General features: G+C 41.4%; 1 long non-coding RNA gene across 1 annotated transcript in view; it reads left to right on the forward strand.

Moving 5' to 3' along the window:
• LOC140850748 (uncharacterized) overlaps positions 1-10,236 on the forward strand; it is a 32,246-nt gene extending 22,010 nt beyond the window's left edge. Inside the window, exon 4 of the long non-coding RNA XR_012133811.1 lies at positions 7,564-10,236. This is a non-coding gene — a long non-coding RNA (uncharacterized lncRNA). The remainder of the gene's footprint in view (positions 1-7,563) is intronic.
• Positions 10,237-21,758: the final 11,522 nt, after the last annotated feature.

The following is a 21,758-nucleotide window of genomic DNA, read 5'->3' on the forward strand; positions in this document are numbered from 1 at the left end:
TGACATGATACTGTACATAAAAAAACCCTAAAGAATCCACTCCAAAACTACTAGAACTAATATCTGAATTCAGCAAAGTTGTAGAATACAAAATTAATATGCAGAAATCTGTTGCTTTCCTAGACATTAATGATGAACTAGCAGAAATAGAAATCAGGAAAACAATTCCATTCACAATTGCATCAAAAAGAATAAAATACCTAGGAATAAATCTAACCAAGGAAGTGAAAGACCTATTCCCTGAAAATTACCAGACAGTCTTAAGAGAAATTAGAGAGGACACTAACAAATGGAAACTCATCCCATGCTCTTGGCTAGGAAGAATTAATATTGTCAAAATGGCCATCCTGCCTAAAGCAATCTACAGATTCAGTGTAATGCCTACCAAAATTCCAACAGCATTCTTCAATGAACTGGAACAAACAGTTCTAAAATTCATATGGAACCACAAAAGACACTGAAGAGCCAAAGCAATCCTGAGAAGGAAGAATAAAGCAGGGGGGTTCTAACTTCCCAACTTTAAGCTGTACTACAAAGACACAGTAATCAAGACAGTTTGGTACTGGCACAAGAACAGAGTCACAGACCAGTGGAACAGAATAGAGAGTCCAGACATTAACCCAAACATATATGGTCAATTAATATATGATAAAGGAGCCATGGACATACAATGGGGAAATGACAGCCTCTTCAACAGGTGGTGCTGGCAAAACTGGACAGCTACATGTAAGAGAATGAAACTGGATCATTGTCTAACCCCATACACAAAAGTAAATTAAAAATGGATCAAAGACCTGAATGTAAGTCATAAAATCATAAAACTCTTAGAAAAAACATAGGCAAAAATCTCTTGGACATAAACATGAGTGACTTCTTCATGAACGTATCCTCCCAGGTAAGGGAAACAAAAGCAAAAACAAACAAGTGGGACTACATCAAACTGAAAAGCTTCTGTACAGCAAAGGACACCACTAATAGAACAAAAAGGCATCCTATAGTATGGGAGAATATATTCATAAATGACATATCCGATAAAGAGTTGACATCCAAAATATATAAAGAGCTGACGCACCTCAACAAACAAAAAGCAAATAATCCAATTAAAAATGGGCAGAGGAGCTGAACAGACAGTTCTCCAAAGTAGAAATTCAGATGGCCAACAGACACATGAAAAGATGCTCCACATTGCTAGTCATCAGAGAAATGCAAATTAAAACCACAATGAGATATCACCTCACAGCAGTAAGGATGGCCACCATCCAAAAGATAAACAACAACAAATGTTGGCAAGGATGTGGAGAAAGGGGAACCCTCCTACACTGCTGGTGGGAATGTAAATTAGTTCAACCATTGTGGAAAGCAGTATGGAGGTTCCTCAAAAAACTAAAAATACAAATACCATTTGACCCAGGAATTCCACTCCTACAAATTTACCCTAAGAACGCAGCAGCCCAGTTTGAAAAAGACAAATGCACCCCTATGTTTATCACAGCACTATTCACAATAGCCAAGAAATGGAAGCAACCTAAGTGTCCATAAGTAGATGAATGAATAAAGAAGATGTGGTACATATACACAATGGAATATTATTCAGCCATAAGAAGAAAACAAATCCTACCATTTGCAACAACATGGATAGAGCTAGAGGGTATTGTGCTCAGTCAAATAAGCCAGTCAGAAAAATACAAGTATCAAATGATTTCACTCATCTGTGGAGTATAAGAACAAAGGAAAAACTGAAGGATCAATACAGCAGCAGACTCACAGAACCCAAGGATGGACTAACAGTTACCAAAGGGAAAAGGACTGGGGAGGACGGGTGGGAAGGGAGGGATAAGGGTGGGGGGAAAAGAAAGGGGGCATTATGATTAGCATGTATAATACGGGGGGCATGGAGAAGGCTATACAACACAGAGAAGACAAGTAGTAATTCTACAGCATCTTACTATACTGATAGACAATGACTGTAATGGGGAATGAGGGGGGAACTTGGTTGTGGGGGTGTCTAGTAAACATAATGTTCCTCATGTAATCGTAGAGTAATGATTCCAAAATAAAAAAAAAAAGAGAGACAGCCAGACTTGAAAAAAAATGCAGAGCACTTCGGTGCCCTGTATCACAATTGGGTGAAAATAAATTTAAATGTATAAGGAATGGACAAGTTGCACAGAAATGTAAAGACAAGTATATTATAGATATAGATACATTAAAACATTTTTCTTTCATTTTATATTATGCATCAATAAACATTATATCATTTTGCCACAAAAACATATGACAATGATAATATCATTAAGGAGGTTCATGATTAGCTTTATTCCTTTGGAGTAGTATTTTCTTTACACTGGAATCATTTGGTTTTGGCAACATTTTTCTGGAATAAACACTTAGTACTTATTCCTTTCAAAACTGTTTTCAGGATAATCTATGTATTAAAATTTTCTAAGGTTGTGGTGAAACCTTTCTGAATGGTTGTCTTTGATTAGTATAATATTGAGTGATATATTGTCTGGTGTACCCGTCTAGGACCAGCGTTCAAGGTCCTTGTCATCATTTACCATAGCCAGCCCAGTGAGCTTGGAAAAGATGCTAACTTCTGTGGGCTTGGTCTCTTCACATGTCAGACGACCTCAGACTATGATCTCTCAAGACCTCTTTAACATTATCTTAATCTTTGAATATGAATTTTAAGTTCAAATTTATATTTCCTAATTCTAGGCTTTGTAAGATAATATATTTGAGTTCTGAAACTAGTCTTGACTTTTCTAGACATGTTTAATGGTGTTCTAACTCTGGGAAGGTTTTACCAAAAAGTCACATTAAAATCCTAACACTGTTGACATTTCATCTGTACACTTGATGCTTTGGAGAGATTTAATTTTTGGCATTCAAAGAAGGGGTTCCCTATGTCCCAGCAGTTAGACTACTCTGTTATGTCAGGTGAGATGATTCTCAAGCTTAAATGCACATCAAAATCCCTTGGAGGGGTTGTTCAAACACAGATTTCCAGGCTCTACCTCCAGAGTTTCTGGTTCAGGAAGTCTGGGGTCAGACCTAAGATTCTGCATGTCTAATAAGTCACAGGTGATGGCAATGACACTGGTCTGGGGACCCACTCTCAGCACTACTGCTCTGGAGAAATACTTGTGTAGCAGGACAAGGAAGCATATAAAAGAATAGACATGGACATGCTGAACTTGTGGCGCTATTAGGAGTTGCATAGTATTAGAAACCACTTAAATGACTATCAGTAGGTGAATGGTCAAATAAACTGTTGTAATAGTCATCCTGTGGAATATTATACAGCAGGTAAAAATAGAGAGGTAGATATAGTTAGCCATTGTGTAGTGTTTAAGAGTGTTAACTCTGGAATCATATTGTTTGTGTTTGAAAAGAACTCTTCAGTGTTGAAGAAAATGGAGAATCTGTGTTGTGATTTTAATATGTTAAAATCATTTTATTTTACTTATAAAAATAGCTTTTCAAAAGGAAGAATGCCTTTAGCTATGTCCTAATTTAAGGTGGATCTCTACTTGTTGAACTAATTAGAATAAGATCAATGAAGTCAGAGTCAGTGGGTAAATCACCATGAGGTCAGGGTAACAGTTTCTACAGTAAATATTCTGACAAACGTGTATTTTTATTTTTAACAAGCATTCACGATCTTAAGGTTATAATTCAAAGTCCTTGGCTTTATTAAATCATTTCCCTTTTATAACAAGCAGACTAATAATTTAGAATGCAGGCTGTTGAGATGCAACGTAATTACAAATTAATTTGACCTTTATGATAACTGGAATTTAAATATTTACTAACCTTCTCTCTTACCTATCAAAACAAAGGCTGCTTGTTAACTCATTACATTACATTTAGGAACACTTTCATCTGAAGTCTATTATTGAAGCTGATGGCTTCTTGTTTCACCTTAAATTTGGTCATGAGTAATTTAAAATATTCTGGGCTATAATTTTTAACTTTACATCAACTACACACTGTGTGATTGTGGAAGCATTTTTTTTTTCTGTCCTGAGCTTCAGTTTCCCCATCTGTGAAATGATGATAATAGTACCTACTTCAAGGGATTGCTGTGAGGATTAAATTAGATAAAATGTGTCAGTGTTTGGAATAATATTTGGCAGACAGCTGCTACTATTATATCTAGAAAAAGCTTTCTAAAGTATAATGGATAAAAAAATTATAGAAGAATGCATACAATATGGTACTATTTATGTAGAAATGCTCAAAACAATTCTGAATGCTTTGCCTGGGTGTGTGTACAAGCATGTAAACATAAAGAACAATATCTGGAAAAATATATTGCAGACTGATACCAATGCTTACTTTTGATGAGAAGAGGAAGCCACTGGATTAATTGGGGACATAGTCAAAGAGGATTTTAGCTCTACCAGTAATATTATTTTTATTTCTACATGATGGATTTATTTAGTAATAGTTTTATTATTAAATATTAGTAAGACAGCTTATTTATCTTCTAAGAAAGTCACTTAGTGGATTGATTAAGGATTACAAAAATAATTAACATGTTGAAGTCAAAAGTGAAACAAGTAAAGAACTATTACATATGAAAATATTCTTATCTTAATAAAACAGATTTTGTTCTTTTTTTTATTCTGGGTAATAATTCAGACTGCTGTTCACCTTTAATTATTTAATTGTTCTTATTTTAAATTTGTTCTCAGACGTCTGTCTTCTTTCCCCTTTAAAACTCTTTTTAACTCGTTTTTTAATTTCCAAGAAGTTTGTTTTCCATTCTCAGGTAAGTTGTCTGTTATTAGTAGTTTGGTAGAAGTGACATAATATTGTTTTCTTTTTGTACTATATTTATTCACAGCCAGGATCAGTCAGCATAAATCAGCACTGCTTCTTTTACAATTTTTAAATAGATTATGTCAATTTGTTAAATTATGAATGGCACTTTGGGTCTACTAGCTTCACTGATGAATTATGCATCAGTTTTTATCTTAGTTAATATTTAAGATACATTAGAGAATTCTCAGTTACAGGCCATAGACCTGCACTGAAATATTATGCTCTCTCTTCTCTTTCTAGGTGGGAGAAAAAACTTTATGTTGATGAAGAATATTAAGTCTGAGAATCACAGTAGGGACAGAACATTGATTAGGCAGATAGTTTATGGGAGCTGCCAGGAGCTGGAAAAGGCAGCACTAGACTGGGGGGCTTTAACATAGTGGCTGCCAAGTGTTAGTTTACATCAGAATCACCAAGGAGCTCTTTAAAATGCAGATTTCTGGACGCCACTGCCAGATGGAGTGGGTCAGGGGCTTCTGATGCAGGTGCATTGAGGGCCACAGGGGGAGAAGCACTGCTGGGACCTTGTTTGTATGTATCTGCTGTTGCCAAATGCTGGGTACAAGAGCTGCCCTGATCCAAAATGTATCCTTTCTCTTCTTCATCTGTCCAGAGATTAGCAAACAAAAGGACACCATGCCAGGGGAAGGAAATCCCACTGCCTAGGTACTAGGAGAATTTGGAATAGACAGTTAAAATACGTCCAGGTTAAGAATATTTGTGCATCCCTGAAAAATGCAATAAAGAACAGCACAAGTAGGTTTACAGACCAACTTTGTTTTTTACTCACATCCTCACACTAAACATTGGGTTCCCGTTAGGACTTGCCACCTTGAGCATTTATGTACTTAATGAAATGAACTCTTTTCAGTTCCTCCTCTTTAGCAAAATGTACCTGGCCTGATCCTCAGGAGCTCAAGTTCATGTCTTCTTCTGGGTGACAGCGAATTTATTTTATAATTTAACTTATGCTTATCTGTCCTAGTAACAACTCTGCATTCTAGGTGTGGTTGTCAGACTCATGATGCCCCAAAGACATCCATGTCCTACCCTCTGGAACCTGTGAATATGTTACTTTACATGGCCAAGGGGAATTAAGGTTGCAGGAAGAATTAAGGTTGCAACCTTAGGTTAGGGAGATTTTCCTGGATTTTCCATGTGGGTCCAATATAAGTACAAGCATTTTTGAAAGTAGAAGAGGGAGGTAAAAGCAGAGATGAGAGTGATACAATGTGAGAAGGACTCATCTCACCATTGCTGGCTTTGAGGATGGAGGAAGGGAAACACAGGCCAAGAAGGGTGAGCACCTCCTAGAAGCTGGAAAGGCAAGGAAACAGATTCTCCCCTGGAGCTTCCAGATGGGAATGTAACCCTGTAGGCCTCTTGATTTTAACCCAGTAAGACCCTGGTCAGACTCCTGACCTGCAGAACTAGAAGTTAATACATTTGTGTTGGCTTAAGCCACTAAATCTGTGGAAGTTTGTTACAGCAGCAATAGGCTGCTAATGCCTTAGGTGAAGCCTCTTGGAGTCACAGTATCTTAATCTAAAAGAATACTTTTTTCTCTTGGAACACTAGTCATTATGGAAGACAACTCTGGGAGATAGCTGCAGGCACATGGGAACCTACTGATGTCCCCCAAATCCCAACATATATGCTACGAATGTCTAAGGACCTCTCTCCAAGATAGAAATTACTGCTCCCTGGGCTGTAAATTCCCTCTCCACGCCACCCTCCCGTCAATGCATTTCACCTCACCCGTCACTTCTGTGGTTGCCTGTGATTCTGATCCTGCTCTGCCTCTCCCACCCAGCAGCCTTTTACATGCACCCAGAACAATGTTTCAGCAGCATCGGGAGGACGTCTACACTGCTCCTTATGTCCACAGAGAATAAATAAGACTCCTTCCCCCTAGAAACAATAGTAGGGTAGGTCTGATGAGTCAGACCTAGGAAGAAAAGAATTTGAAAATCACCATTTTAGCCTTTTTGACTTCCATCATAAACTTCTAGGTTTGGTGTTTACTTCATTAGACTAAGAAAAGCAGGCGCCACATTTGTAGAAGTAACAGTTCTAGTTTTTCTGCAAGAGCTTTGATTTCTAAAAAATTCTAGAATTGCTCTTTCTGGGGGAAGATTCAAGCCACAATTAAGTTGCATCTTTTGCCCCACCCTGCCCCACTTTGCTCTTCCTTCTGTCAAGAAACTGGGTGTAGGAAGTTAGGGGGTCACAGCAAGTCCGTGATCATCCTCTGGGAACTCTCGCTCTCCAGTCGAGCTAGCTGCCTCATTTCCTCCCTGCAGCTGCATTTCTTGGGATTGTCAAGATCAGAGTCACAGTTACAGAGAGGGTGACTTATTGCTCCAGAGTGAGAGGAACAGGATCTCTCTCAAAAATCTGCCTGTCCCAGTAAATGCACAAGTACAATGACTTCTGAACAGCAATTCTTTTTGTCAGGGAGGAACTAGAATGAAACTTCTGGGGGTTGGGTAGATGGGCAGCCCACCATCCCCAAAGGTGGGCTGTGGGTCACCTGTCTTCTTCCCAATACCCAGGCAGTCATGCGTCCACTGTGAGCCCTCTCTGAACTCTGACTACTGACAGGCTGACTTGCTGTGCACAAATCAGATGGCTTATTTCTGTTTGGTGACAGCTGGCTTTTTCTGCCTTTTAGGAAATAGCACTGAGAGATGTGCTCCTGAGAGTGAATGTTCCTTTGTTCCTTTTCTTCAGGGAGTCTCCAGCCCCAGGGTCTGCTGTGAAGAAGGTGCTGCTGGGCCACAGAGCTGTGAGGAAGGAGCTCCAGAGGACGACACATCCTCTACCTTGTCTGGGTGCTCCGGTCTCCATCCATGTTCCATCTGTGCTGGCCTGTCTTGCCAGGGTAATCCTCAGAGAGCAGCAAGCCACATCTTGAAAGCATGAAAAGAGATGATATGAGCACCTAACCAGCTGTAGGCTGGATGGGTTACCTTGTCCCTATGAAAGGTCTGGAAGAATTCATGTGGCCTAAAGCAAAAAAGGCTGGTATATCCTGAGCCCTAACCAGGGAAGAGGTCGGAGCTTCTAGAGAGCATGTGTCATCTAGGTGAGGAGGTCAGTGTGAAGGAGTGGCCGTTAGAGGAACTCCCTCCGGCTCCCCTTTTGGGACACGTGCAACTGGATTACACTGGCAGATCCTGCAGCCACAGAGCACTGTTCAACACTGTTTTCTTTTCCTTTTATTTTACTTGGTGGAGAAAAAGCCTCTGCCCTGTGCATTTCTCTTGTCTCAGCCTCCAGAATGCAGCCTGTTGCAGGATTGGTGCATAGGGACGTATAAGGAACAGAAAAACAAAGAAACCTGAGGTTTTGTGCCTCTCTGCAGAGGCTGCAGCTGAGGGGAGGGAGGAGAGGGAGCCTGTCCAGAAGAGGTGGGAGAGGCCCTTTGTAGAGTTTCTTCTGGGAGACTCACCAGCATGTAAATCTTCTTTTACAAAGTAGCACTGCCAGGCACGGTTTTGTTCTGTAGCTGCTTTAATGACCCTCTAGCCTGCAGGGCCTGCTGCAGATGAGGGTGTACATTTTGCATGGCTCCAGGGCATGTCCTGCCCCTCACAGGCACCCAGGTATTTTATAGGGTTAGACAGGTTTCAGCAGGTGGCAGGAATGTCTTGAAAAATGGGGCTCCTTTTGCTAATTTAGACAGGGACAGGGCTGAGAATCTGAATGGAGCCATGCAGGGCCTCTCACATGGATGCCACTGGGCTTGGCTCCCGGCCCCCCGGTGCAGCTGGTCAGGTTCAGGCCACATCTTCCGGAAGGGATGCCCTTTAGGTTCTTGCCTCTTCCCTGTCATCCCAAAGCCACCCAGACCTCTAGCCTCTTGTAACCCTGGACTCTAGGCCACTTGACTCTTTACTCCCAACAGTGTACATACAATTTTTCTTCTCTTTGAAGAATCTTAAAAAATGTGAGGGCGAAGTCATAAATTCAAACAACTTTTAAACTGTAAGTGAAAATATGGTTGGTTAGAGTGTGAGCTTTGATTTAAACAGGCTTGCTTTTAGATTCCAGCCATATGACTTAAGCAAGTCCTGTAATCACTTTTTATGGATTTTAAGCCTATTTATTCCTTTACTTTGTCATTTCTCCAAAAACATTCATTGAGCACTTACCCTGTGCTAGGCATTGGGTACTTCAGGTCTCTGTTCTCATCAGCTGATAAGTACCGTGAAGGAAACCTTAGGGGTCAATGAATATACATAACAGGAGGACTTGAATTAGAGTCTGAGGCAAGGATGGCTGAGACTTGAAGAATGAAAAGGAATTAACTGGGTAAACATAAGGTAGCATTCCAGCTGGAGAGAGCAGCATGAGCAAAGATCATGGGGCAGGATGTTCTGTGAGAGAAGACCAGTGTGGCTGGGTGTGACGTGACGGGCAAGAGGATGGGGTGTGGCTGCTATGCCCACGTTTAGGGGCATGGTGAGACTCTTGCACTCTAACCCAAGAGCACAGAAAGGTTTTAAGCAGGTTAAGGGACATGATCAAATCCAGTTTTAAGGGGTAAAGCCAAGGCTCTGGCTGATGTGCGGAGTCCAGACTGCAGTGGGGACACAAATCCATGGAGAGATGAAAAGACCTAAGGAGAGTTGCCCCGAGATTTCGCTGAACAACCAGTTAATTTCAGGACTCACTTCTCTCTCCTCCGGACCTGCTTACTCTGTGGCTCTGCTCTGTTCTCTGCACTGCAGCCTGCCAGGAATTTTCTCTTTTCCCCTCTGGATGTCCTCGGTGTTCTACTGGGATCCCACAGGCTACTAAATTATTAACAATAGTGTGTTTCCCAAGAGAGAGTATTTGGCTTTGATGCAGATTTTTGTGGGGTGCAGGGAAGCCAGACCGTGCCTATAGCTCTCTGAGGGTTCCAGGGCCCAGCCCAAGTGACAGCAGCCTGCAGATCACGTCCCTCTGCCTCTGACTGGGAGGCCGAGGCAGCTGACTCACCTGCCCAGTGCATTGTCATGCTGCCCGAACTTCTGCCAGCACGTGCCCCCTCCCCACCCTGCTGACCGCTGCCGGGGAGCCCCCTCTGCACACTTGCCCAGGGTCATGTGGCAAGGCCGGCAATGTTCTCCCCAGGGACCTCGGATCTCCATGCACTCGTTCCAGATGGGGGACTGGGGCTGCTGAGGGGACTGAACTCACATCAGGAGCTGTTGGGGACCTGGGCCACCTCCTTGGTGGTCACCCTAATTCCTCCCACAACTCTCTGTCCCTGCCCCAGTGGCTCCTTGCGCCCTCTGCTGTGGATTCTCTGACTACCATCTAGGAGAACTGCTCAGGAAATTTAGAAGAGATCCATCCCCCAGCTCCCTCTAGAGATCAAGGACACCCACCCTAAATAAAGTTACTCCCCCACCAGTGTCTTTGATCCTTTTTTAACTTCCTGATTAGGGCTCATGGCAGGCCGATCCAAGGTCTATTGATACTGTTTGTGTTCGTTGCTCCTCATGACTGAGCCTTCTCAAGTATCCGTGGATAGAGATCAGCCAAATAATAGAATGAGAGAGAGGGAGAAAGAGACAGAGAGAGGCTTGGAGAAATTGAGAAATGTTGGATGTTTGCGGTCAAATGCTTTTTTAGAAAGGTCAGTCTCCCGAAAAGGGGAGGGAACCAAAAAGGACATTAGAAATGTCCAGTTGGATATAATGGCCCCATGAGAACCCTTTGTCATGTGGCCTCAACATGGCCCCCACGGTGACTGGTCCTCCTCGGGCAATGTGCTTATGTCTGACTAGTGTCCCAGCGGATGCCAGTCCCAACTAGTTAGTGTATGTAATCTCTCAGGTAACTATTGCTGTTATTCCCATTTCACAGGTGAGGAAACCAAGGCACAGGGAAGTCAAGGAACTTGTGCGGACAGACCGGCTCTAGAGCCCTGGCCACAGTCTCCTGCCTCCGGGTAGTGCCTGAGGTAACACTCGTGGTCAGATCCCGCCTCTCCCGCCTGCTTCCAGCAGGAGTCCCTGAGGCCCTCTTCTCAGACGAGTCTTTTAACACCCCTCATTTTCCAAACCTGGCCTGACCAGGAATGTCCACAGCCTCTGTCTAAAAGCCTGGAATAGTCTTATTAACAAAAGTAACAATAGCAATTGTAACTAACGTTTATGGAGCACTTTGTATGTACCAGGCATTTTACTCAGCTCTTCATAACAAAGCATCACAGATTTACAAGGCAGCTATTGTTAGTGTCCCCGCTTTCAGAAAAGGAAAATAAGGTTGAGAGAAGGTAAGTCCCTTGCCCAGAGCCCTGGCACTGGTGGGTGGTGGAGCGTGACTCTGAAGCCAGTGTGTTGGATTGCCACACAGTCCTGCTTATGGCTATCTGCACAAAGGTGTCACACCTGTCATGGCTGGGATGGGTCTTAGGCAGTGGGGTCTCCTGAACGGGGCCACACCTTTTGGAGTCAGACTTGAGATTAAATTCTGACTGCATCAGGACTTGTGTGGCTTGGAAACGTTACTTAATCTCTAGGATCCCAGTCTTCTCTTTTGTAACTTGGGCCAATTTCCATCTTCATCACACTGGGTTATGTCGAGGTCAATAGAGGGAATGCTGGATTTCCTAAATTTTAGGCATTCATGTACTTCCTTGATGATTTTTGCCATTAAGATTTTCCCTCAGTTGACAGAAAAAAATTTTTTAAAGAAAACTATATTACTACCACAAATGAAAAGCCAGAAATAGAAGACAACTTTACTTAAAAATCCATAATTCTTAAAGTATAAAAAAAATTTTGTGTACCTTAGATGTGACCTGGCATTACAATAGAAAATACTGAAATATTGTTTGTAAAGTGCATAGGCCAGAGCATAGCATATGGTACGTGGTCATTAGATGGTAGTCATTCTTCTTCTTGCCCTTCTTTTGGTGCCCATTGTTGTCCCTGCTCCAGATGCATTACCCTAGTCTGTATTATACCTCTGACTCTTGTTTCCCCTCAGAACATTCCAGAACTGGCACAAGGCCATTGTCTTCCAGCCTGTTTGGAAGGCATTGACTGTCTAGCTTTGTAAGCCTCCCTCTGTAGGGAGTGAGACCCTCCAGGCAGGACTGGCTGTGAGTAGAGTGCCCTTGGGCACCTTGATGATTTGGCATGAAGGACACTGAGCATGACCTAGGGCCTGGCTGCTTGCTGCTCTTCTAACCTTTTCAGTTCACACTGACCCTTGAACACTGTGCAATGTCAGCTATCCTCAAGGGACTAGCCTAAGTCTCAGCTTTTTCAAAAATCAATTTAATTGTCCAAAATACAGAAAGAAATGGTCTACGTAGTGATGTTCTGATTTGTGAAGTTGGGTTTTTCATCAGTGAGCTTAAAAAATTTAATTTTTAATTCACATACAAGAAAATCCACTCTTTGATGTACAGTTATGTGAGATTTGATTAAATGCATAGAGTCCTGGAATCATTACCCTCATCAAGACAGGGAACAGTTTGCACCTCCCTCCTACTGCCCCTAAACTCCCGCATGCTACCTCCTGGTAGGTCAGTCCTGCCCTGCCCTTAACCCCTGGTGATTGCTGATCTGTCCTTATTCCAATAGTTTTGCTTTTTTTGTTGAGTTTAATCTAAATGGAATCATGTACTGTGTAGCTTTGTGAATTTTACTTGTTCTACTTAGCATGAGATTCATCCATGCCATTTCTATATCAATAGTTGGTTCAGTTTTGTTGCTAAGTGGTACACCACTGTATGGTTATACTACAAATTTTTTACCCATTTCCTAGCTGAGGGACATCTGGATTGTTTCCAGATTGTGGCGATTACAAATAAAGCTGCTATAAGCATTCACATGTAGGGTTCTGGGTGAATACAGCTTTTCCTTTCACTTGGATGGACATAGGTTTTATAAACTGAGATAGAATTCACACACCATAAAGCATCTTTTTTTAAAGTATAGATTTCAGTGGTTTTCCTTCACAGAGTAAGAAACCATTACCACTATTTAATTCCAGAATATTTCAATTGCCCCAGAAAGGAACCCCATTCCCATTAGCAGTCACTCCACATTCTCCTGTACCTACAGACCCGGACAACCACTAATCTACTTTCTGTCTCCATAAATCTACCTATTCTGGACATGTCATATAAACAAAACCATACGTACATTTTGTGACTGGCTCCCCTCACTAAGCATAATATTTTCAAGCTTCGTGCACACTCTACCATGTAGTTCAGTCCCTTTTATGGCTGAATAATACAGTTGATTCTATATTCACAATAGTTATGTTCCATAAAATTGCTGCAAACAGTGAATTAGTAAATATTGAGCAATTACTCCTAGGGGAAATATATACACAGATATATCACATAGATTACAATCTTAAATGCTAAAAATAACTCATCCTGGTAGATTCTATTTTCTTTATTTTACAAAGGAGAAAGCCAGACTTAGAAGTGTTAAGTGACTTGCTAGAGGCTACACAACTTACATGTGCTGCAGTTGGGATTCAAACCTTGTCCACCTGGCCCCTGAGCTGCAGCTTTTTGTTCTGCAGTGCCCTGACTCTACCACCTTGTCCTCTGGCTGTTGCTCTGACCGGCTGAAACAAGGAGTCAAAGAGTCAGCCTCTTCTGAGCTCAGCTGAGAATGACCCCTTTGGTGATTCAAACTTCTTGCTGCACTGTGTAGATCTGCAAATGACCCTGGAAGTACCTATGAACATTGATTTTGGAATTACAAATACATTTGAGCAAGTAGGCAAAACTTCACATACAGAATCTGTGAATAATAAAAATCAATTGTATATCATTGTGGTTTTAATGTATGTCTTTGGTGAAATTTGGAGAGTTTTTAGACACAACTTCTTCAACTATTTTTCTGCAGCAACCTCTTTTTCCTCTCCTTCAGGGACCCCAATGATACGATTAATGTACCTTTTTACATGGTTCGATAGGTCTATGAGGTTTGTTTATATTTTGTTTTCAATCTTTTTCTCCCTGTTCTGCTGACTGGATAATTTCTATTGACCCATTTTTAAGTGTACTTTGTCCTCTGTCATTTCCATTCTTCTTTTGAATCCACCCAGTGAGTGTTATTGTTTTCAGTTCTGAAATTTCCTTCGAAAATAATTTTTACTTCTTTGCTTAGAAGACGTGTCTTTGAATTCAGTTCGAGAGTGTTATAATAGCTGCTCAGGGCTGCTGATTGTCTTTGCTGTTGAGGATTGCTCATATTTCCCTTGTTCACTATATTTTGAGTTGTATCAGTTCAATTTTCAAAGCCTTAATGATACTGTTTGATTCTGACTCTTGCATGAGCTACTCAGGGATTAGTCTGGGACCTGGGTGGCAGGTTTTGTTTTTTTTTTGTTATCATTAATGTACAATTACATGAGTGACATTATGGTTACTAGACTCCCCACCATCATCAAGTCCCCACCACATACCCCATTACAGTCACTGTCCATCAGCGTAGTAAGATGCTATAGAGTCACTACTTGTCTTGTCTGTGTTGTACAGCCCTCCCCATGCCCTCACCCCCTATATTATGTCTGCTAATAGTAAGGCCCTTTTCCCCACTTGTCCCTCCCTTCCCAACCATCCTCCCCAGTCCCTTTCCCTTTGGTAACTGTTGACTAACAGTTCATTCTTGGGTTCTGTGATTCTGCTGCTCTTTTGTTCCTTCAGTTGTTTTCTTTGTTCTTATACTCCACATATGAGTGAAATCATTTGATACTTGTCTTTTTCTGCCTGGCTTATTTCACTGAGCCTAATATCCTCCAGCTCCATCCATGTTGTTTCAAATGGTAGGATTTGTTTCTTCTTATGACTGAATAATATTCCACTGTGTATATTTATCACATCTTCTTTATCCATTCATCTACTGATGGACACTGTCCTTCCATTACTTGGCTATTGTGAATAGTGCTGTGATAAACATAGGGGTGCATATGTCTTTTTCAAACTGGGCTGCTGCATTCTTAGGGTAAATTTGTAGGAGTGGAATTCCTGGGTCAAATGGTATTTGTATTTTTAGTTTTTTGAGGAACCTCCATACTGCTTTCCACAATGGTTGAACTAATTTATATTCTCACCAGCAGTGTAGGAGGGTTGCCCTTTCTCCATATTCTCGCCAACATTTGTTGTTGTTTGTCTTTTGGATGTTGGCCATCCTAACTGGTGTGAGGTGATATCTCATAGTGGTTTTAATTTGCATTTCTCTGATGATTAGAGATGTGACGCATCTTTTCATGTGCCTGTTTGCCATCTGAATTTCTTCTTTGGAGAACTGTCTGTTCAGATCCTTGGCCCATTTTTTGATTGGATTATTTACTTTTTGTTCGTTGAGATTGTGAGCTCTTTATATATTTTGGATGTCAATCCATTATCGGATCTGTCATTTATGAATACATTCTCCGATACTGTAGGATGTCTTTTTAGTCTATTGATGATGTCCTTTGCTGTACAGAAGCTTTTCAGCTTGAAATAGTCCCACTTGTTCATCTTTGCTTTTGTTTCCATTGCCAGGGAGATATGTTCATGAAGAAGTTGCTCATGTTTATGTCCAAGAGATTTTTGCCTGTATTTTTTCTAAGAGTTTTATGGCTTCATGACTTACATTCAGGTCTTTGATCCATTTTGAATTTACTTTTCTGTATGGGATTAGACAATAATCAAGTTTCATTCTCTTACATGTAGCTGTCCAGTTTTGCCAACACCAGCTGTTGAAGAGGCTGTCATTTCCCCATTGTATATCCATGGCTCTTTTATTGTATATTAACTGATGATATATGTTTGGGTTAATATCTGGACTCTCTATTCTGTCCATTTATCTGTGGCTCTGTCCTTGTGCCAGTACCAAATTATCTTGATTACTGTGGCTTTGTAGTACAGCTTGAAGTTGGGAAGTGAGATCCCCCCTGCTTTATTCTTCCTTCTCAGGATTGCTTTGGCTCTTCAGGGTCTTTTGTGGTTCCATATGAATTTTAGAATTATTTGTTCCAGTTCATTGAAGGATGCTGTTGGTATTTTGATAGGGATTGCACTGAATCTGTAGATTGCCGTATGTAGGCCATTTTGACAATATTAATTCTTCCTAGCCAAGAGCATGGGATGAACTTGCATTTGTTAGTGTCCTCTTTAATTTCTCTTGGGAGTGTCTTGTAGTTTTCAGGGAATAGGTCTTTCCCTTCCTTGGTTAGGTTTGTTCCTAGGTATTTTATTCCTTTTGATGCAATTGTGAATGGAATTGTTTTCCTGATTTCTATTTCTGCTAGTTCATCATTAGTGTATAGAAAAGCAACAGATTTCTGTGTATTAATTTTGTATCCTGCAACTTTGCTGAATTCAGATATTAGTTCTAGTAGTTTTGGAATAGAGTCTTCAGGGTTTTTTATGTACAATATCATGTCATCTGCAAATAGTGACAGTTTGACTTCTTCTTTACCCATCTGGATACCTTGTATTTCTTTGTTTTGTCTGAATGCCATGGCTAGGACCTCCAGTACTATGTTGAATAACAGTGGGGAGAGGAGGCATCCCTGTCTTGTTCCTAAAATTAGGTGAAAAGCTTTCACCTTCTCACTGTTAAGTATGATGTTGGCAGTGGGTTTGTCATATATGGCCTTTATTATGTTGAGGTACTTACCCTCTATACCCATTTTTAAAGAGTTTTTTTATCATGAATGGATGTTGAATTATGTTGAATGCCTTTTCAGCATCTATGGAGATGATCATATGATTTATGTCCTTCTTTTTGTTGATGTGGTGGATGATATTGATGGATTTTCAAATGTTGTACCATCCTTGCATTCCTAGGATGAGTCCCACTTGATCATGGTGTATGATCCTCTTGATGTATTTTTGAATTCGGTTGCTAATATTTTGTTGAGTATTTTTGCATCTATGTTCATCAGGGATATTGGTCTCTAATTTTTTTTTGTGGGGTCTTTGCCTGGTTTTGGTATTAGAGTGATGCTGGCTTCATAGAATGAGTTTGGAAGTATTTCCTCCTCTTCTATTTCTTGGAAAACATTAAGGAGAATGGGTGTTATGTCTTCTCTGTGTGTCTGATAAAATTCATCAGTGAATCCATCTGGACCATGGGTTTTGTTCTTGGGTAGTTTCTTGATTACCAATTCAATATTTTTGCTGGTAATTAGTCTGTAGAGATTTTCTGTTTCTTCCTTGTTCAGTCTTGGAAGGTTGTATTTTTTTAAGAAGTTGTCCATTTCTTCTAGGTTTTTCAGCTTGTTAGCATATAGATTTTCATAGTATTATCTAATAATTCTTTGTATTTCTGTGGGGTCCATCATGATTTTTCCTTTCTCATTTCTGATTCTGCTGATGTGTGTAGATTCTCTTTTTCGTTTAATAAGTCTGGCTAGGGGCTTATCTATTTTGTCTATTTTCTCAAAGAACCAGCTCTTAGTTTCATTGATTTTTTTCTATTGTTTCATTCCTCTCAATTTTATTTACTTCTTCTCTCATCTTTATTATGTCCCCCCTTCTGCTGACTTTGGGCTTCATTTGTTCTTCTTTTTCTAGTTTCAATAATTGTGACTTTAGACTATTCATTTTGGATTGTTCTTCCTTCTTTAAATAGGCCTGAATTCCAGTATACTTTCCTCTTAGAACTGCCTTCACTGTGTCCCACAGAAGTTGGGGCTTTGTGCTATTGTTGTCATTTGTTTCCATATATTGCTTGATCTCTATTTTAATTTGGTCATTGATCCACTGATTATTTAGGAGCATGTTGTTAAGCCTCCATCTGTTTGTGAGTCTTTTTGTTTTCTTTGTACAATTTATTTATGGTTTTATACCTTTGTGGTCTGAGAAGTTGGTTGGTAGAATTTCAATCTTTTGAATTTACTGGGGTTCCTTTTGTGGTCTAGTATGTGGTCTATTCTGGAGAATGTTCCATGTACACTTGAGAAGATTGTGTATCCTACTGCTTTTGGGTGTAGAGTTCTGTAGATGTCTGTTAGGTCCATCTGTTCTAGTGTGTTGTTCAGTGCCTCTGTGTCCTCACTTATTTTCTGTCTGTTTTATCTGTTCTCCTTTAATTCTGTTAGTATTTGTTTCACATATGTCAGTGCACCTGTGCTGGATGCATATATATTTATAATGGTTATATCCTCTTGTTGGACTGACCCCTTTATCATTATGTAATATTCTTCTTTATCTCTTGTTACTTTCTTTGTTTTGAAGTCTATTTTGTCTGATACAAGTATTGCAATACCTGCTTCTTTCTCCCCATTGTCTGCATGAAATGTCTCTTTCCATCCCTTCACTTTAGTCTGTGTATGTCTTTGGGTTTTAGGTGAGTCTCTTATAAGCAGCATATAGATGAATCTTGCTTTTTTATTCATTCTATTACTCTGTGTATTTTGATTGGTGCATTCAGTCTCTTTACATTTAGGGTGATTATCAATAGATATGTACTTGTTGCCATTGCAGGCTTTGGATTCATGGTTACCAAATGTTCAAGGGCAGCTTCTTACCACCTAACTTAACTTTCTTTTTAAGCTGTTATAAACACTGTCTGATGATTCTTTATTTCTCTCCCTTCTTATTCTTCCTCCTCCATTCTTTATATGTTAGGTGTTTTGTTCTGTACTCTTTTGTCTTTCCTTTGACTGTTTTTGTGGGTAGTTGATTTTATTTTTTGCCTTTAGTTAGTATTTGGTTGGTCTGCTTTCCTTGCTGTGATTTTGTTTTCTCTGGTGACATCTATTTAGCTGTAGGAGTGCTTCCATCTAGAGCAGTCCCTTTAAAATATCCTGTAGATGTGTTTTGTGGGAGGGAAATTCCCTCAACTTTTGCTTGTCTGGGAATTGTTTAATCCCTCCTTCATATTTAAATGATAATTGTGCTGGATACAGTATTCTGGTTCAAGACCCTTCTGTTTCATTGCATTAAATATATCATGCCATTCTGTTCTGGCCTGTAAGGTTTCTGTTGAGACGTTTGATGATATCCTGATGGGTTTTCCTTTGTAGGTGACCTTTTTTCTCTCTCTGGCTGCCTTTAATACTCTGTCCTTGTCTTTGATCTTTGCCATTTTAATTATTATATGTCTTGGTGTTGTCCTCCTTGGGTCCCTTGTGTTGGGAGATCTGTCGGCTTACATGGTCTGAGAGACTGTTTCACCCGCCAGTTTGGGGAAGTTTTCAGGAATTATTTCTTCCAAGAGTCTTTCCATCCCTTTTTCTCTCTCTTTCTGGTACTCCTATAATGCAAATATTTTTATGTTTGGATTGGTCACACAGTTCTCTTAATATTCTTTCATTCCTGGTGATCCTTTTATCTCTCTCTGCCTCAACCTGTCTGTATTCCTGTTCTCTGATTTCTATTCCATTAACAGTCTCTTGCACCTCATTCAGTCTGTTCTTAAGCCCTTCCATTGATTGTTTCATTTCTGTAATCTCCCTCCAGTTGTCATCCCTTAGCTCTTGCATATTTCTCTGCAGGTTCATCAGCATGTTTATGAGTTTTATTTTGAATTCTTTTTTAGGAAGATTGGTTATATCTTTCTCACCAGGCACTCTCTCTCGGGTTGTCTGTGTGGTTTTTGTCTGGACCAGATTCTTCTGCGTTTTCATGGCAATAAAAGTGTTCACAGGCATGTGGCATGTGTGTCAGCTGGGAGAACAAAGTCCCTTCCTGATTTTTGGTCACCTTGCCCTTCTCCACTGCCTATGCTGGCTACCCGCACACTGGGAGCAGTGTCTGGCATAATCTCCTGAGCTGCCATGGGGGAGGCTGCCCTCCGGATAGCCTAATGCACTGTGGGGGTGTCACAGCCATGCTGGGTGTGTTCTCCTGCGAGAATGTTGACCCTTCATGCCTTCCAGACCTTGCTCTGGCTTCCGCTGCCTCTGCTAGTTACCCACACACTGGGAGCAGACTCTGGGACAATCTCCTGATCTGCCATGGGTGGGGCTGGCCTCAGACTAGCCTAGAGCACTGTGGAGAGTTGCAGTCACACTGGGTGTGTTCTCCTGTGAGAACTGTGCCCTTTCATGCCTTCTGGACCTTGCTCCAGCCTCAGCTGCCTTTGCCAGTTGCCTGCACACTGGGAGCAGAATCTGGGACAATCTCCTGAGTTGCCATGCGTGGGGCTGCCCTCAGGCTAGCCTAGAGCACTGCAGGGAGTCGCAGCCACGCTGGGTGTGTTCTCCTGCAAGAATGGCACCCCTTTGTACCTTCCAGACCTTGCTCTGGCTTCCTCTGTCTGTTTAGGTTAGCTGCGTGCTGGGAAGAGACTCTGTGTGGTTGCTGTGGGCGGGGCCACTTTCCGGCTGCTCTGCAGCTGTGACGGGTCAACTGGTTTGCCGTAGCACCGGCCGGGGGGAATGAATGGCAGGCTACTTATCGCTGTGAGGGGCTATGGGGCTGCTTTACCCCCCAGGGCATTTGGGGGCCCGAAGTTCCTCATGATTCTGAGCCTGCTGGGCTGAGTGTGCTGGGACCATTTTGTTCAGCTATTGAGTCCTTGTCCCTTTGAGACTTTTAAAAAAGCACCTGCCTTTTTTTCATCCCAGGGGAGCCGGCTATGGGGACCTGCTCACAGTCTTTGTCTCGGACCCTAACCTTCCATATCTCTAATATCCAGCAAACCATGCAATGTGTGTCTGTGCTCCCACTGCAGATTACTCGGGCTGGTTATTCAGCAGTCCTGTGCTTCCACTCCCTCCCCACTCCAACACTCTTCCTGTTGCTGGTGAGCTGGGCTGTGGGGAGTGCTCGGGTCCCACCGGACCGTGGCTTGTATCTTATCCCCTTTGTGAGATGCTGAGTTCTCGCAGATGTAGATGTAGCCTGGTCGTTGTACTGTATCCTCTGGTCTTTCTTTAAGAATAGTTATATTTGTTGTATTTTCAAAAATATATATGGTTTTGGGAGGAGATTTCTGCCACCCTACTCACGCTGCCATCTTGAGCCCCTTGGGTGGTGGTTTATATAATAAGTTAGTTAGCAAAGTCTTTTCTATCTTCTTTCTGTGATCCACACATGTGCTGCTTCGGATTGAGCTGGACGGTGTGTTGGTTCATAAACAGAACTAGGGTATCCCACCTCCAGGCTTCTAGGCATCTCTTTTCTCAGTTGCTCTGTGGGAAGGATGGGGTTCCCTCAGAGTTCCAACCGTGTGTGCTATGTGCAGTTTTACATAAGCTGGGCTGCCTTGGCAGGTTATGTGAGAGGGAAAAGAGAAAAAATAATGAGGATTCCACCTATCCTCCTTGCACACAGGTGCCCTGTTTGCTGATTTCGCCACCTAGAGGGACATTTATGTGCCCACACAGGGGCCCCCTCTAGCAGGCCGATCTCAGCAGGGCTGGAAGAGATAAAGGAGTCCAGGTCATGGCCGTCCCCCACAGCCTGCAGCTCCTTGGGACCCATTTCTTGACCCTCTGACCAGGAAAATGGGTTTTTCCTAGGATTTTTGCTTTCTGCATCTGCTCCACAGTTCCCCAAGTCAGCCTGACTTCAGGTCAAATTCAGGACATAGAGTTGGGAACTAAAAAACTAGGTAACTCACCACCATACTGATCATTCTTTAAGTTTTGACTCCCTTCCCTACATGCCTGTTCTTATTTGCTTTTCAGAGTTCTCAGGTAGTAGTTTTTTGTATTTGTCCAGTGTTTAGTTGTAACTAGGGGGACAGATGGGTTATAGTGGGCTTATTCCACCATGGCCATCAAGGAGGGCCTGAAGGATGCGGTCAACCCGAGGAGTATTTTAGCATCACCAGTGCTGAATGAAAACGAAATAGAAGCCACTACCACAAAAATCACAAAAACTTTCAAAGAGAACTGGATCCTAATAGGTTGAAGTGACTGAAAGTTATAAAGGAGTGTAGAACGGTATAACATTTATATAGAGTTACTTGGCAATCTGTATAAAAAGCATCTAAAACTGCATTTGTTTTGGC

Source organism: Manis javanica, chromosome 8 (genome assembly GCF_040802235.1).
Source record: "Manis javanica isolate MJ-LG chromosome 8, MJ_LKY, whole genome shotgun sequence".
In the NCBI taxonomy this organism is placed as follows: Eukaryota; Metazoa; Chordata; class Mammalia; order Pholidota; family Manidae; genus Manis; species Manis javanica.